This window comes from Lagopus muta, chromosome Z, assembly GCF_023343835.1.
Source record: "Lagopus muta isolate bLagMut1 chromosome Z, bLagMut1 primary, whole genome shotgun sequence".
Taxonomy (NCBI): domain Eukaryota; kingdom Metazoa; phylum Chordata; class Aves; order Galliformes; family Phasianidae; genus Lagopus; species Lagopus muta.
In genome coordinates this window covers 34973908-34986402 of record NC_064472.1, presented here as the reverse complement: position 1 = coordinate 34986402, position 12495 = coordinate 34973908, and positions in this window count along the sequence as shown.

Sequence of the window (12495 nt, the reverse complement as noted above, 5' to 3'; positions counted from 1 at the left end):
TGTGCCAGCCCACCCGGGCGCCGACTTCCTGTGGCTCTGCCCTCCCCGCCCCGCCCGGGAGGTGCCGCTGGGGACGGGCCCTGCGGCGGCCCCGCCGCTCCCCGCCCCGGCGCAGGGGCTGGCGCCCGACGCCCCCCGGCCTCGCCCCGCCGCGCCCCTCCCCGTCCCCGCGGCCATCGCGGTGCCCCGGCCGCCCCTCGGCCCGCTTCCCTCTCGCGGCACCGCGCCCCTTCTCCTTTGGTCGTTGCTGTGCCGCGGTGGGTCCCGAGTTCTAAAATAACTGCTCCGGGAGGAGGCGGGAAGCCGCGGGTTGCCTTTCACGCTGCTGGCGGGCGTCCCGGCCCGAGGGGATCGAGCTGCTAAGTGAGCAGGGGGTGCCCAGGCCGCGGGACTCCCTGTGTCCCCTTTGTCCTCCCCTCCTGGGGTAGGAAGGGCTGTTGCGGTGGTGGCTTGTCCCTATGCTTGTCCACTTGTTGAAATGTTCCAGGAAAGGAAGCTCAGGCGTTTAATTCAGCTATGAGTGCTGAATTTTCATCAGCGTGTGTGGTTTTGTACCTGCTGGGCTTGTCTGGACATGAACTGAAAAACCAGAAGATCTCAGATACAATAATAATAATAATAATAATAATAATAATAATAAATACAGCTTTTAGAACTGCGGGAAAATTAGCTGCGTTAAAGGCATTACTGTCTCACTCGACACATGCCACATATGTTGTAGCAGTGGGTAAGGTCTGATGCAAAGAAAGGAGAACATTCAGTGTTATAAGTAATGCTTTGGAATTAAATACTCTGTGCATTTCTGCTGACTTGCTGCATGAAGTTTCGGGATTTATAGGACTCCTTACCCAGAAGCATCTCTTGCCAGCCAAAGCCATCCTCTTGCATTAAAGACACCACAGACCAATTTATGTGCCAGGGTTTATGGACCAAGGGCCAGAGCAGCAGAATTTAATGCCCTAGTGGTTAGCAGGCTGCCCAAATACTGCTGCCATCTGTGCTGCATGATTATGCCCCCTAACTCAAGTAATTGATGAGTAAACTTGCAACTTCAGCCATCTCTGTGAGGCTAAAGGCTATTTGCTGCTCTCTTCATGGCTGTAAGATTTTGCCTTTTGTGTGGTTAAAACAGATTTACAGATACTGTAAATAACACTGAAAGATACCAAGCCCCTGGAAAATGAACGGCAGAATAGATGCCCCAGTGTTACATGTCAAATACACAAAGCAGAGCCAAAGTTAGAGTGCTGTGTCAGAAGTCATGTTTCAGCCCTATCCAGCTAACATCTTGCTTAGAAAAAATAAAAGCGGGATATCTGCACTTCATCTGGTGGATGGAATCTTCTAAGATCTTCCAAGCCTTGCCATTCTCTGACACTTTGAGCATAATTTTCTTTTTGCGTTTCTTAACTGCAGGCTGAGAAAGGCTCTTAGGACAAAAAGTTCTTTCTTTTGTCTAAAGCAGCAAGTTGTTATTTCGTGTCTCAAAAATGCAAACATACAAAGTTCTCATTCATCTGACAAGCTAAAGTTTCTCCGCCATTTGGATGTGCCTTTCTCTGTAGTCTTTTATTGTTGTCTTAAGCTGGGAAACGGGAAAGACCGTCTGGATCCTTTTCCGTCACGCTGCATGCTGCTCCATTTGCCTACAGTTCCAAAGAAGAGGACTGAACCAAAGCAGACACATTCTGCATGGTGGCCATATCTTTAACTCATTTCTGAAATATGGGGCAGTGTACGTAGCTGATTGCTGCAGCAGGTGGATCCAAACACTTCTGATAGGCGGGCAAGGGAGAGAGGAATGGGGTTCCCTCTGTTTGAAGGACTAGCTCAGTTCTACGGGACTTTTCTATGGGATCAGCCACTGACTGATGGTGTGCTCAGAGCGTGTCACTGCTGATCCGAATGAGGAAATGGGTGATACCTTTGAAGGAACTCTCAGTCAAAGACATCCATCCTCACTTGGGAGAGGGGTGTCCCAGCATCATGGCAGGACGCAAGCTATCCAAAACATACCAGGAGTGTCACAGATGAGCTCTGCTTATACAGATACTGGGTGGGCCAAACAGAGAGTGGATCACCCAGACTGAAGGCTCTAAATTAGCACACTTGTGGCAGACTGAACAAGGTATGCCTCAGAAAGAAAGCAGACCAAACAGATACTTATTTTCTGGAATCTCTGAGAAGTCATTCATCACACTGGTAATTAGACTGGCTAATTATCCACATTCTCATTACTACTTACAATCATGCCAGTCTTTGAAAATATATGTATTGTGCTTCACAAGACACTAGGATTCCTTTGTCCAAATGCACCAAAACAGGGTGCTTTGCAAGCGCTGCCGGAGATCTGCAGCCTAACCTCATTCATTAAACAAAGAGAAAAGAAGTTCACTCTGTGAACAGAGTATCTGCATCCATGAGTTGTAGCTGTAAGAGAAAGAAGAACAGAAAGAGAAAGAAGAACTTATTCCAGAACTGTGTGAGAAGTTGGGTCAGTTGAACCTTTGTGTTCTGATCTCTCCTTTTTCTGCTAACAGAGTCACCTTGATCCCTCTGTCGTGCACGCTCAGATAGCAGTGCTGTGCTAAAAATAGTTGGCAGCTTTTCTTTCTTGTCCCGGAGAGGACTCTGTTGTGTTCCTGTGCTCTGCAGAAGCTCTGGGGTATTCCTGCCACACACCCCTGATTTCCTGCTCACTTCATGTTGGGGGGCTTCAGCACAGTACTGGAACTTCTTTCCTCTCACACCAACAAAGCATTTCAGTGTTCTTTGTCATCTGCACCTTCCATTTGTTTAATTCTTTCTTCAGGATAATGAGGCAGAACGTGACAGATGACAGCACAACTACAAGAATCGGAACACTTTGGGGACTTTTTCCTGTTCTATTTTTATGCATCCCAATATTGTTTGCTTGTATGATGCATCAGATGCAAACTTCTGCATCATCAGGACTTTTGTATTATGGAGGAAAAAAAAAAAAAGAAAAAGGTAATAAGCTTGAGGAAACAGCAGGTCCTTATCAAAAGCACCATATCCAGGCTCTCACTGATTTCATTGCAGCTGCTGCTGCAGAAGTGATTTAGTACTAGGTGAGATACGATCTCTGTCCAAATATTTCTCTGAGCAATTGTCTCCGGAGAACAAATGTTATGCAGTGCCACAGTTCAGATGAGAAAGACACATTACTGCCATAAAATTAAGGACATTTTTAGGATTTATGTGAGAGCAGATGGATGTTCTGTGCTGAAAGAAATTCTAACAAGATATCAGTTATTGATTATCCTTAAGTACTGATAACCCTAAGCTGCACTAATTTGTTAATGACTGGTAAGGAAGATGTCTTGGCATTGTTTTATTGAGACTATTGTTCAAGCTTTATTTAACAGAGCAAAAATGCATGTAGTTGTAATTACTGCATGAGGAATGTTTTTCTCCTTTGTGAGGAAGTTCTGGCAGTCATACTGATGGAAGAGTGTCAAACGTCATGGATAATATTCACTATTTGTCTGTTCAGCATCCTAACTAGAACCCACACTTAAGAAAACAAAAGCAAAGTTAAGATCCGGCTCCAAGGAGTTCACAGTGCAATACAGGTACCAGCAGTGAGTTTTTTTAACTAGTGGTTGTCAGAGTACAACGAAGAAAAGGTTATAGTGGAAATTTGTAATTCGTGTGTATTTGATATAGCATGCAGAACTATCAATATGTGCAAAGTCAAAGGTACTTGTGACAGCCTTGAGATGTTTTATGAGCTCAAGTTGCCTTTGAAACTTTGGTGAGCTGGACAATCAGTGAGCTGTTTTCATAGAGACCTGGAAAAAAAAGTTAACCTGGAAAATTGATTAATGGAGGGCTTCCTCCCTGCTGGGAACTTAAAAATATGAAGTTTTAAAATACTTTATATGGATTTTCTCAACTGAATTTAAGCATAGCATATGCATGGAATTTCTCATGTAGATGGAACAGAGTTTGTAGCAAATCCACATTTTGAAATAGCAGTAGATGAGGAATAATTGCTGGAAGGAAAACAGTCATTTTGTGAAGCACAGACTCGCATAAATACTAAACACATAGTGATAAAAACAAGGCATTTATTCTTCTGGTTCCTCCAAGTAACCATCTCCTCCCGTTGATAATTACAGAATCACAGAATGTCCAGGGTTGGAAGGAACCTCAAGGATCATGAATCTCCAACCTCCCTGCCACAATGCAGGGCCACCAACCTTCACATACCAGACCAGGCTGCCCAAGGCCCCATCTAGTCTGGCCTTGAACATATCTAGGGATGGGGCATCACAGCCTCTCTGGGCAGCCTGTTCCAGAACCTCACCACTCTCTCTGTAAAGAACTTCCCCCTGACATCCAATCTACATCTTCCCTCCCTCAACTTAAAACTATTTCCCCTTGTCCTGCTGTTATCAACCCTGTCTTCATAGGGGAAGTGCTCCAGTCCCCTGATCATCTTTGTTTAATGTTTTAGTCTTCTTGTTTGGGAGAGCTGGACAAGGCCATTGGTACTGTTTGTGTTTGTCTGAGTGCTCTGTGTGTCTGTCTGCACTGTTGCTGGTCACATCTAAAGATATTGAAGAGTAAAAGATGGTTCACAGAAACAAAGGATAGAAGATAGTTTACAGAAGCAAATGTGCAGAGGCTGCTAAAAGAATGCGGGTTGCAACAAGCTGGGATTTGAACAATGTGGGGTTGGAGGACAAAGATAAAAGTTTTGAGAACAGCTCGAGGACATTTGGTAAGTGATAAGATGTCCACAAGGCAAGTTAGAACTGGGTCGGGGGCTGCCCTTCCTGCAGGGTCAAGAGTTTACAGCAAGGAAGACTATGAGTCTCCACGAGGAAGATGATGATTCTTCATCCTACGACCACAGGGGGAGATCCCCATGAGAGGGACCACATGCTCATTGATTCTCAGAAATCTAATGAATGTGTATCCAAATTCCAGGAAACAATTCATTACGTATTAGTTCAGCCCATATCTGTACCATGCTTTTGCCCTACAGTGTGCAAATTAGGTGGGGCTGTCCCCCTTGCACCAGGGCATATGCGCATCACTAATAAATGTACCTGCTCTATATCCTTATTCAGGCTATGGGGTTTGATTTCCGCACACCACTATGCTCATGTGTTGAATGTACGTGTTCAGTTTACATATGCCTCCTGGGAACCCAGGCTCAGCCTCACTGTTGTTTGGACCTGGGGCCAGAGAGTTGCTGCAGCCTCACAACTATTGGGCGCTGCATCCTTTCCAAATTGTTAATTTTAATTAAAGCATTACATTTTCAGGAAGCATGCCAGTTTTACAAAAGTCACTGGCACCTAGATCTGATAGCCTGAGCTGTAGATGGCCACCTATACAGATGTTCCATTTTGCAGGCATGATACATGTGGTGCTGCAAGTTAAAATGATCATTTTTGTATCATCTGCAAAACCAACTCCAGCAAACACCCACCTGCACACCAGGCACACTCCATTGCTTCCTGCTCCTGCTGTGTTTATGAAACAGGATGCAAGAATTTGTTGTGGATTCATCAACTGTGCCTGGCTGAGTGCAGCCTCACAATAAAGTAATGAAACAAGCGAAAGGGGAGTAGAAAAACTTATCCACACTTCTGGGGAGGGATGTGAAACACTCCCAGCATTATTTTTGAGCAGTGGTAGCATTGCAGAAGCTTCTTCCAGGATTAATCAGTAGCATATGTATCCAAAAATTTGGACCCAGGCATAACAGGGAAGGAAAAAAAAATGGAAGGATGCAAACAGGAGAGTTATGGTGTTCCTCTGTCATTTCAACACACTGTTAAGGATGCTTGTTTGATAAATTCCTTTGGAGATTTCATGCAGGTTGCCAATCTCAGTCGTGCCTCAGCCCATCATTCAGTTCTCAGGTTTCCTTCTAGATTTCTGATTTATTTCCCAGAGCAGAAATCTCTACAGAGTCACCGGCACTTCTTGTGTTTTCAGAGCAGAGGCCGTGGCCTTGGAGTGCTGGAAGGCGGGCCTCATCCAGTGTCACACAGCCCTTCAGCTTCTTCCAGCGCTGGAGGATAACTCAAAGTTGTGCCCCAGATCCGCTGTGACAGCTAGCAGCCAAGGGCTCCCAAGTGTCCCTCCAATAGATGCCTGTTGTTCGTATGGAGAGCACTGGCTACCCCAGCTCTATACACTTCACATGGTCGGTATCGCAAACTCCACCAGAGATCTTCCATGCAGAGCAAACAGCAAATGGACGTTTGCACCTGTGCTCCTTTGGACCTGTCACTTTCCATGACACAGGAATGTCTCAAAAATTGATGAGATTTTCACCCGGTCTTTGATGTACAGGTGATAAAGTCCTCAGTGGCCTGCTGGAGGCTTACAGACAGTGCTCTGCCAAGGGCCTGTGTCTTGCAAGCCATGCTGGGAGCCATGCCATGGCAATGAGACAGCATGAGAAGGTTCCAAGAAGAAACCACCGAGGGGGTGGCAAAGGTAAGGCATTAGCACTTGAATTAAAGCAGTACAGCAGATTTACCAGCCAGTGGATCAGTTCTACACTCCAAAAAATTCAGGAGGGCTCAGGCACTACACCGTCCATTAATGAGTACTTCTGGTTCAGATTATCTCATACAGAAAATGAGAGTGGTATATTATTTTTATCTAATGGGGTTTAGGTAAAAAATGCCCAGGAGCTGCAGAGCTTAGCACTGAACTGCATGTTTTCTGCTGCTTTGCAAAATCACCCTACATGGAGATACAGCAGATACCATTCCCACAGCTCTACAATGATTCTCCAAGACTCCTCCACCATTACTACCATTTTCTCTTTAATTCCCAAAGCCTGTCTTTAAAATGAGTCAGTTCTGGTATTCTGTACAAGATCGCCATCTCTTAGCGATACTGTACTCATGCAAAACTAATAATTGCACTTAGCTAGTTTTAATTTTATCTATATGTTACATCCATTTTGCTAAGTTTCAAATACTTTTGTTAAGCTCTTTCATACCCAGCTGAAGACAATTTGTTGGCATTAAAACTTTCGTATTAATGCCATGTGTTCGAAGATGTGGGACTCTGAATTTCAGCACTACAACTCTAACTCTGGAATAGTTAAGTACTGCATATATTAGAATGTATAGCTCGGTAGTGCAACAAGAAAGCAAAAATGAGGGGTAATAAGAAGTAAATAATAAATAAATGATAGTTATAATCATCAGCTCTTTTGTGTGATTTTTCCAACCACGGTCCTTGCATCATTCAGTCCATGGATTGTTCTCACTTAGTTTGTAATCGTTCAGATATTTTTTCTAGTAACCAGTGCATGGCCCTTCTCCTGGTTAACAAGTAGTTGGAAGACAAGCGTTTGTTTACTTTTTATAATTTCAGACAAAACACTCAAGTGAGCCCTAAAGACCTTGATTATCTCTGGAAATTTAGAGAGGAATATATTGAAATACAGAGCTTCTTGATCACGTTGCTATGTCTTGACACACGTAAAGCAATAGACTTTCTAAGCAGATTTGTAGCATGGGTCAGACACAAAATTAAGTCTTGACATGAAGTTGCTCTCTCTTCTTCCCTTGATGGAAAAGTTAAAGAAAATAATTTGGGATGATTTCATCATTTCTGTTTTCTTTCCCTGTAAAAAAACAGGGGTTGCTCATAGAAGACTAGTTGGCCTTTGAAGTGGGTGAAAAAACAGAACAAAAAGCTGACCCATTTCTCCTAACCCACTCCTGAGTTTGGAATCTGGTCTATAAACAGTCCTATCCTTATGTGGCTTCATTTTGCACAGCCAAGTTTTCAGGCTCTCTCAGAGGTTTTTTTTACAGTAAAACGTAATGCAGAAAATGCACTGCTCCTTCACAGTCTTAATGCTTAAAGGGAAGCTTAAAGGGAAAAATGTTTAGCATTCACATTCCCTGGAGCCTCAAGGTATCTGAACTGTGGAAGAATGTTTCCGCATTCTACAGGGCATAGACAATTCATATATTACAGATGTATCTTTGAATGCTTTTGGCTACCATGAATCTCTGTTGGCATCCACAGAGTAGAATTTGGTCTTGGAATAGATCATACATGTTGCTTTCCTTCTGCCCACATTTCATGCTGTAGACAAAAAATGGATCTTTTCATTGTCTTATTTTATTGAGTTTTGTGATAGTTAAAAGTTACAATTTGTGGTTTGTCTCTGATGGAATCTAACTATGTTTTTGACTCTTGGGCAGCATTTCCTCTGTTTCATTTGTTCTTGTGCTCTTTGACATATATCCATACACTATTACCACAAAAATACAATGGAATTTCACTTATTTAAGCAGTGTTAAATTTGCTATATTATTTCTGTAGGTCACGTATGCATTCTGGAGGCATGCCAACCTTATTTAATTGCAGGGAATGGGGTTCAGTGCAGGAACATTACAGTCAGATCCTGTCTGTCAGCCCAGCTGTGCTCAGCTCAGGAAAAGCAGTAGCATCCTTGCAGGTATTGAAATGAGTAGTACTGTGGGCTTCAGAACACAAGATTTGTGCAGTCAGCTCCTTAATTTCTTTTCATACTTGGTATCCTTTGCTGTAATCAATGTCCAAATCAGAAAATCTAAATCCATTCAGAGTATATGTATATAAAAAAAAAAAAAAAAAAGTATATAAAAAAAAAAAAAAGAAGCCAAAAAAACCCACAACGGAATGAGAAATATCAGTTAATGAACTGGAACGTGGTAAATATTCCAAGATATAAAATAACTGACTTGAGACAACTTGGCTTTGTTTTGCCATACTGCCTGACTCTCTCTCCATGTCTCTGCTAGGTAGGCTCTTGCATTTTAGACGAAGGCCGACTTTTAGCTATCCGAAAAATTCCTTTTACCTATGTGAGCTGATATTTCTCTATATTAAGCAATATAGGTAAGCACAGACAACTACTACATGTAGAAGATAGTGTTGAATCCTGAGATAATTATCTGAGAGGACTCACAAGCAGAAATGTAAACTGTATGGATGCAGAGATTTCTCTCAAACAACTTTTTTTTCCCTTTTTTTTTTTGCTGTGAGGCTCTAACCACATACCTTTTTTTTTCAGGCATGTGTAGGCTATCCACTAGAGGCTGAGATAAGATTGGATATAAGCCAATAGAGTATGCTTCTCATCCTCCTCCATTTGCCTGTCTGTCACTGAAAGTTGTACAGAAGTGGAAGATGCTGCTTTGTTCTCCCTTCTTCAACGTATGCATTTTCCCAGGTAACGTGCAGTTAGTGTCTGATAGATAGCACAAGTTGCAGTAGAGGGAACAGCATAGGAATGCATATTTAAATTCTGATATTAGCAGCATCTATGCAAGGATTCCAAATCTTCCTAGATCTCACATACAACTCATTTACTTATGCTAACAAGACTGATTAACAAATGATAAATAATCTGAAATCAAATTAGCACTGAAATCCAGAGGCCTCTGCTTTTGCAGAGCTATTAAAACATGCAGGGAAAAAGAGCTCCACTTGCTTTTCAAAACAGTGGAAATTTCATTTTCTGTTTTAATAAGTGGACATGCGATCTCATGGACAAAACTGAGACTTCCTTTTAAAAATTTCTGGGTCTTCTTGCTTGTTGTTTTTTTTGTTTGTTTAATAAGCGAGAAAGTGGTTTGTGGATTTTCAGCATTTAAAAGCAAATTCAGTTTGTCTGAAATGACATTATTACAGGAAAGCCAAAAGCAACATCACAGCCACCTGCAAACAATTTCTGATTACAAGCTGCACCTCCGGGTCCAGTTACGCAGGTAGCTTGTTCAGGCAGACATAGAAAGTTCACGGAAAGTGCCAAGCTTAAGTTATCACAGTGGTTAGCATTGACTTGGTGGGTTTTTTTGTTGTTGTTTTGTTTTTGTTGTTGTTTTTTGAAAGCTCATTATGTAAAATATTCCCATGCCCCACAAAACTGTTCAGTCAAAAGAAAGACAAAATTCAGTCAGAGGGAGTTAAATTCTGCTCCGTATTGTTAATTTTTTATCTCCTCATTGTTTTATCCCCTAATACATATGTGCCTCTTTTTCCTATTCAAATATTTTGCAGTAGTTTAGATGCATATTCTGATGGAATGCAACTGACGTGAAAGTTAACTCCATAATATCTTGACTGCATCTCAAGAATTAACAGTGTTATTTCAGTCTTCTTTTGGTGTATGTATCACTGTCACTGAGGAAAGCAGAAACAACTCTTAAAGCATTCACGTTCTGCGTTAGCTTTAGAAAATGTCTGGAAGTCATTGTGGATGCTTATAAAACTTGAAGGTGAGATTAATTACATGGTAGTAAAATAACTTGATCCCCGCAGAATTATTTGCAAGATCACTGGGTAAGGCATGTTAGCATGGTCCATAACTGGACTTCCAATTATTTAGTTTAAAAGTAGAATGAAAGATGTTTCTAGCCCCTCAGCTTGCATTCCAATCAGCTATTGGTCTTGGGTCTGAGAAATAAGCAGAATGTCAGAGTAGGGTGTAGATGTGACTCTCATTATAAATTAATGGAGAAGTCCAGAATACCAACACACATACACACATACCCCTCATCTATTAATTCTTCCCCATTATTTTTATTCAAAGCTTTTCTTGATTGCACAATAAGGTAACCCTCTCAGTTCCTTATGCAGAGTGGACAAGTACTCTTTTGTGTTCTGTACTTTGTGTGGATTAGAGTTGGTGTAAAAGGGTTGGATAGGTTATTGAAATCAAATCATTGATTAGAAAGACTTCTCATAGAATCATAGAATCCTTAGAGTTGGAAGAGATCTTTAAAGTTCATCTAGTCCAACTCCACTGCAGTGAGCAGGAGAACCCACAGCTAGATTAAGTTGTTCAGAGCATGGTTCAGCCTGACCTTGAGTGTCTTCAGGGATGGGGCTTCCACCACTTGTCTAGGCAAACTGTTCCAGTGTATCAGCACCGGCTGTAAAAGACTTTTTCCTTATATCCAACCTAAATCTCCCCTCTTTAAGTTTGAAATAGTTTCTGTCCTATCACCACAGATCCTGCTGAAGAGTCTGTCCACTTCTTTCCTGTAGCTCCCCTTCAGATATTGAAAGGCTGCTATCTGGTCACCTCAGAGCCTTCTCTTCTGCAGACTGAACAGCCCCAGCTCTCTGTTTGTCCTCATAGGAGAGGTGTTCCATCCCTTGGATGATTTCTGTGGCCCTACTTTGGACATGCTCCAATAGGTCTGTATCTCTCCTGTATCAAGGACTCCACATATGGGCACAGTACTCCAGGTGAGGCATGACCAGTGCAGAGTAGAGGGACAGGACCACCTCCCCCGCTCTGCTGACCACACATTTTTGATGCAGAATACAGTTTGCTTTCTGGGCTCAAGGCACATCGCTGGCTCATGTCCAGCTTCCATCCACCAGTACCCTCAGTTCCTTTTCGGCAGGGCTGTGCTGAATCCTTTCATCCTCAACTCGCATTGGTAGTGGGAGTTGCCATGACTCCCACTGGTGCAAGACAGATGCAAGACCTTGCACTTGGATTTCATGAGGTTCTCCGGGGACCACTGCTCAAGCCTGTCTAGGTCCCTCTGGGTAGCATACTATCCCCCGGGCATGTTGACCTCATCGTACAGCTTGGTATGATCCATAAACTTGCTCAGGGTGCACTCAACCCCACTGTCAGTGTCAATGATGAACATATTTAAGAGTATCAGTCTCAGCTCTGACCCCTGGGGGGCACCGCTCGTCACTGATCTCCATCTAGACATTGAGCCATTGATCACCACTCTCTGGGTTCAATTCTGCAGCCGGTTCTTTGCCCATAGAACAGTCCACCCATCAAATTCATATATTTCCAATTTGGAGAGAAGGATTTGTGAGGTACTGTGTCAAAGGCAGGTTACTGAAGTCCAGATAGATGACATTAGTGGTTATTCCCGTGTCCATTGATGCACTAACACCATCATGGAAAGCCATTAGGTTGCTCTTGATGAAGCAATGTTTGTTCTCCGATATCACTTCCCTGTATTCCATGTGCCTTAGCATAGCTTCCAGAAGAATCTGCTCCATGAACTTTCCTGCACAAGAGTGAGACTGACAGGTTGGTTGTTCTCTGAGTCATCCTTTTTATCCTTCAGGAAGAAGTTTAAGATGAAGTTTTGTGCACAGAGGTGGTAACGCTCTGGAACAGGTTGCCCAAGGAGGTCACTTCAGGATTGCCCCATCCCTGGAGGCATTCAAGGCCAGGCTGGATGTGGCTCTGGGCAGCCTGGTCTGGTGGTTGGTGACCCTGCACGTAGCAGGGCGTTGAAACTAGATGAGCATTGTGGTCCTTTTCAGCCCAGGCCATTCTATGATGCTATGATTCCATCCTTATTAAAAACGGATGTTGTGTTGTGTTGCCATTTTTCCAGTCACCAGGGATTTCACCTGACTGCCACAACTTTTCAAATATTTTCTCCTGGATGATCATCTAAATTCCATTAAATTGTCTGTAAGATTTTGTCTGTGAATATTTAA